Below are 6,000 nucleotides of genomic sequence, written 5' to 3' on the forward strand. Positions count from 1 at the left end.
CATCCTCTGTCAGGGATTCTTCGTCCTCAATGTCCATACTATTTTGAGACTCCTCCCCATCCAATTTCTCTCTGTCTCTTTCTTCCCTCAAATCTCTCCTTCTTCTGTCTAAGAACCCGTCCTCTAGTAACTGACCTGAGTCATGTAATCTTCCCCTCCTTTCGCTCTCAACACTATACAGTGTCGAGTGAGCATCTGGCTCTTCCACGAATGAATGTCTCCCCTGTTTCGGCTGTTCTTTGTTTCTGCTGTGAGTCATTATCACTCTGGTTGCTTCCTCGCTTTCTTAACTGTCTGTTCGGCTTCTAGTCTTAGTTTTTCTACTTTTCTGATGCTTTCTTCTACTGCTTCTGCCAGTCTCTCTTTGCTACGTTGTACTTTCTTGTTCCTACCTCTTGCACATCTAACACCCCTTCTTGAATATACATGAGTGGCATTTGTGTTACAGGATATGGGGGCGGTGCTTGTACCCCAGGCAGTTTAGGATATAATGGTCTGGATGCTTTTGGCTTTTCTATCTCTTGTTTCCTGTTCTGTTTTAGAGGGACCGTCTACTTTCTTTTGAGATATCTCTACCGATACACAGGCCAACATCATGTTGTGCAGATGAATCCTCCTCTCTTCTTTCTCCTCACCTTCTTTCAACCACTTTCTTCTAAGCAATATTGACCCTTTCTTTCCCTTCATGTGCTCTTCTACTCCTAGTTTAGCTTGCTCTTCTGCTTTTCCTAAGTATGGCGACAATTTCTTCCTCTCCTCAACTTTAGGGACTTTGCCCTCTTTTTGTAATTCTTCCCAAACCTTGTCATATTTATCCATCATTGTTTTTTGTTTGTTCTTTGCGAGCCCACTGACTAACTGACTTCTGGCTTTACCCCACTGATGTTTTACGGGAAACATTAAGTTGGAAGAATATCCTCTGTATTCTTCACACTCTCTATCAAATTCCCCTTCCATTTTATGTATTTTTTTTAATCCTCCCGTCCAGTAGTCAGTTGGTTTGGATGTAATATAACCGAGCAACCAACCCAATCAGAGACAAATCCGGTGGCCAATCAGTTAGTATGGAGTACATCCGAGCAACTGACCCTTTCAGTGAGAATTATCAGCAGTTTTGTTGTCACCGTTAGGTTTCCACTGCCAACTCTCTCTCGCTGAGACACCACCGTCTTTGTCTTCGAGACACCACTGGCTTTTCTGCCACCCTCCGTATGTTTCCCAATATAATTTTAAAACTTACCACACATCAATCATAAACCAAAATTTGTGAGCATTGCTTTTATGAGATCCTGCTCAATGGACTTTAAACCTCCTCACACTTACGTAGCTTGTTGCTTTTATGGGGACTCTCTAACCCCTTGGGACTTTAAACCTGTACGTACCTTGTTGCTTTTATGGGGACTCTAACCCCAAGGGACTTTAAACCTGTACATATTAAACTTTGTTGCTTTTACGGGGACTCTAACCCCACGGGACTTTAAACCTGTACATACCTTTTTGCTTTTATGGGGACTCTAACCCCACGGGATTTTAAACCTGTACGTATTATATCAATACTTTATTCACTTACTATTACTAGGACACTTGCAGTATAATGACAACAATCAATTTGGTATCTCCAATTGCAGGACTTCGATATAAACAGGTGTCTGCTCATCTTTTTATGCAGCGCCGCTTGTTGTTGTCATCAGACGTCAGTTGTCCGTTGTTTCTATTTTTCTCTCTTTTCCGTCACTTCTCCGTCTTCATCACATCGGGGTCACCAAATTGTCGGACTTTGGCTCAATCTACCAACTTACTTTCCTCTATGTGTGAGCCGAGTCCTGTGTGTTCTTTAAATGAAGCAATAGGAGAAGATATTCAGTCTCAAACTCTTAATTTATTTTAGCAGTAAGTGGATAAAGTATACAGAGCTCTGGGTCTAGGTCTTCCCGTCCCTGACAAACAGCAAAGTGTGTCAGTTCACGAAGTCTGACCTATTCCTGTCCCTGACCCAGTCCTTTATACAGTACAAAACGTCATGCAATCACTGAGGTGGGATTGTCTTCTGATTGGCTGTTGATCGGACTCCATTCTCTGCCTTCTCGCGTTCCCGGATGTCCGACCCCATGTGACCTCCTTCTGCCCGTGGAGCAGGGCACCATGTGACCTCCTCTTGCGCGCGAAACAGAGCACCATGTGACCTCCTCACGCGCGAAACAGATACATCATCAAAGGCTTCCAAATGCCTCGCACCAAGCCATATATTTACAAATGAGAGACTTATTATTTAATTTTAACTGTGTCCCTCATTCCATATTGCATCATGTCCCCGACTCCTTTTCTGTGCACCATGACTTAGAGTAACATTTTTCATGCAATTTTCCACTCTTCACCTCTTTAACTCTGCATCCAGGCTCTTGGATGTCTTGAGGGCATGATCTGCAAGAAAGGGAAAGTAGCTGGATGGGTGGCGTGGTGGAGAGGAGAGTGTTGTGGAGAAAATATAGAGAACCACCAGGAGACGCAGAGAGTTCTTCCAGAAGTAGGTCTTTTATTTGCAAACAAATAACCGTGATACTGAGAAAGCAGATTCTCGAATGCCCAGGAACTTCAGGGTCCGTGGATTTTTATATTTTTTGAATCATGTTTCTGTTTGCTTATCAGCATGTTCAACTATATTAATCAAAGTACCTCATTCTAGCTACACAATAAACCAATGATGTTAGTTCCCATTATCTCTTTCATTGTACATTCTACTTAATGTTATTCTAGTGTCACAGTTAGTTATTGCTAATTCTGCTACAATGGTCTTTCATTCCAGACCCTACTCAATATTTTCCTAATGTCATAATTAGATATTTAGCTATTCCATCTGTTACAATAGTCTCCTGTCTCAAGCTGACTCTACTAACTATTAATTAGATATTTTAATGTCATGTCCCAAATATGTATTGCCCCAATCCTGTCATAATAACACTTAACAGAGAAACTTGCTTTATTACTTGTGTTATCTCATCTTGCCATAGTGATCTTTCAGCCTTAACCTTACTCTGCTAATTGGTGTAAGTATGTTCCACTATGGTTATCTTATCCTGCCTTCCACAGAACACAGTGGTCTTCATGCTTTAACCCTTCCCATGCTTTCATGTTCTTTATTTTTCATATTCCCCCCCTTTGAGACCTACTGGTCTCACCCAGAGGAAGAAGACAATAAGCTCAATATAGGTCCCAACACAGACTAAATGATTTTCAGAGTCTGAGACTTAAAGGGTTCTTCCTCCATTCCTGGGGTCCCTTGGGCCAAAAGCCTGTCCTCCAATAACCAAAACTGGAAAAAAGACCCAAGATCCCTCACAATCTAAGACACGCGCGTTCTTCAGAAGTATCATCGCTGTCCCCACATGGACATATTCCTCGCACTGTGGCGGTTGTTAGATCATAATAATGGAGTAGTGGGGTTCCATCAGAGGAGTAAGCACTTCCTGAGGTAGCTGAAATGACCACAAGTTGCCGTGTAGTGACACAAACTAAAAAGGGCTTATTAAAGGGTAAAAGATGAAGGCAACAACAAGTAAAACCACACCTACAATAAGACCAATCTTGACAAACCATGCTCCCCAAGACTCTAATATATTATTCAGCCAATCAAAAGCCTGATGACCAAACCCTGCATTGTCTTTTAGCTCCTGTCTTAGATTCTTCAGTTTTTCCATTGCTTTAGTAAAAGATCCCCCAGGGCTAGTGTCATTAGTTATAAAGGTACAGCAATGTTCCCCAAATATCATACAAACCCCTCCTTTTTGTGCCAGTATCCAATCTAAGGCCTGTCTGTTTTGCCATGTCATTTTGGTAGTAGCATCCAATTGTTCTCCCAAGGCCACTAGTGCATCATCAGTATAACTAATAAATTTCTGCTGGTTGTAATAAATGTAATTAATTCATTCAGCATTCTTGCTAACCCCTATCACTGGGATGAGAGCCACCCAGCCCACAGCAATCTCGTTGCAGGCCTTAAAGTCATTAGGAATACCTCTTGGCTGTCCTATGCTATCAATCCGAATTGTCAGACCAGGGACATACCGTCGCTTAGTTCGGCGCAAAGCTGACTGTGACATCGCATCAAGCTGCACGTGTGGCAATATTACTACCTCGTGTAGGAGCAATACATGGGCACAGCTGCTACTCCAGTCAGCGGGCAGCGCGGGCGCAACCCTCCTTTCTTACCACACAGCCACCAAGTATCTGCCAGTGGGACGCGTTGAAAATTTAAAACAATCCCAATCGTATTCCTGCAAAGACCCTTAAAATAGCATACTGGTGTGGAGCCATTTCGCTTAAATCATTCAGAACTCAACCCTTGTCATATCCTGAAAGCAACCACAGGGAACATGTAATTAGTCTTACTGGTGGACCACAGGTACTATAGCCACACCATCGTTGGAGTTACTGCCTGCCCACATCATCCTGCTGATAGAACGTAGAGGCCTGAAGTAGGAGGCACCAAAACGGGCGATGGGATTGCATGTAAATTGATTAATCATCTGGATTAAGAGGTTGGCTAGAGTGCTGCAAACGCCATTGAGTACAGGTGGTCGAGTTATAAGGCATAGGGACAACATAGTATGAGGCGGTTGCCTTAGTACACAAGAAACAATCCTGTATAGCCATCATTACAGCTGTATAGTTTGCCTATTGATACCAGTGATTGTCATGGGTGCGTACCCATGTTAGGTCAGCGAGGTCTGCACTTCTAATACGTCTTTGTCTCCCAGCCTGAGCGACCTTGGCATTACCAGGCCAGGTCTGCCAAATTAATGGTCTCCAAGTCTGAGTATGCAGGCCTGGCATCAGAGAGGGGGGTATCATGGGCATCCCCCGTGTCTTCCCCATCCCTGCTGCCAGGAGAACTATGCTCCACATCTCCATCACAATCATTTCTGAAACGATCAGTATCCCCAAGAATTTCACCTGTACCTTGTTCGGAACCCTGCTGAGGGGTACTAGCCTCCTGTGTGCCCTGCCCGTGTCCAAGTTCCTCGGCCTCAGCTTCACTTACCTCAGTGTTAGAGTTAGTTTGTGCTGGGGGGAGAGCTTTAGTACAATGATTAAGGTGGTACCATATGTGTCGTCCTTCCACTTGGATGGCGATAGGTGATGCCTTAGTCACTACGAAAGGTCCCTCTCTCCTTGGCTCATTCCAACGTCTTTGAAAACCCTGCATGTACACCCAATCCCCGGGTTTAATAGGTCCTTCCTTGTTAACAGGTGGCGGTTCCCTTTGTGTTTCCTGCAGGTGGATAGTCTCATGTATCATAGTTAGCTGCTGCATATATTGCTTAAGTTCCAAGCTTAACCGCTCCAAGCTAGGCCCTCCATATGAGCCTCTCTACCTGGGCACTGGCATAGGTCTACCTGTGAGCATCTCATACGGTGTTAGATTGGTCATGCGATTAATCTGCATGCGATAACTCATTAGCGCCAGCGGGCAGCACATCAACCCAATTAAGGTTGGTGCTTGCGCAGATCTTGTTTAATTTGGCTTTCAATGTCCCATTAATCCTTTCCACCATACCCTGTGACTGGGGATGATACACGCACCCAAACCTCTGTTTGATTCTCAAAGACTGCAGCATCAACTTAACTGCTTTCTGAATGAACTAATTTCCAATGGTATACCAAACCTTGGGATAACTTGGTTTGTCAGAAATTTCACTACTGTCCCAGCTCCTGGTTTCAACCTTATTTCCACTGGGCTAACTGATTTCACCTCCCCAGATCTGCATCATGCTATGACCATAAAATGGCTAGTAATGCATCCAATTGCTCATTACCATATTGACCACCTTCCTCCACTGTCATTGGCATGCTCCACTGGGGTGTTACCTTGACATCCTTCGGATTCCCTGTCAAGTTGCAGCATGCTAGGATTTTAATATCGCTGCCATCCCTGGATTCCCAAACCCCTGTCGTGAGGATATGCCATTCCCTGACTGTTTCTACATGCCTGCCCATAGATCC

Source organism: Chiloscyllium punctatum, chromosome 14 (genome assembly GCF_047496795.1).
Source record: "Chiloscyllium punctatum isolate Juve2018m chromosome 14, sChiPun1.3, whole genome shotgun sequence".
NCBI lineage: Eukaryota > Metazoa > Chordata > Chondrichthyes > Orectolobiformes > Hemiscylliidae > Chiloscyllium > Chiloscyllium punctatum.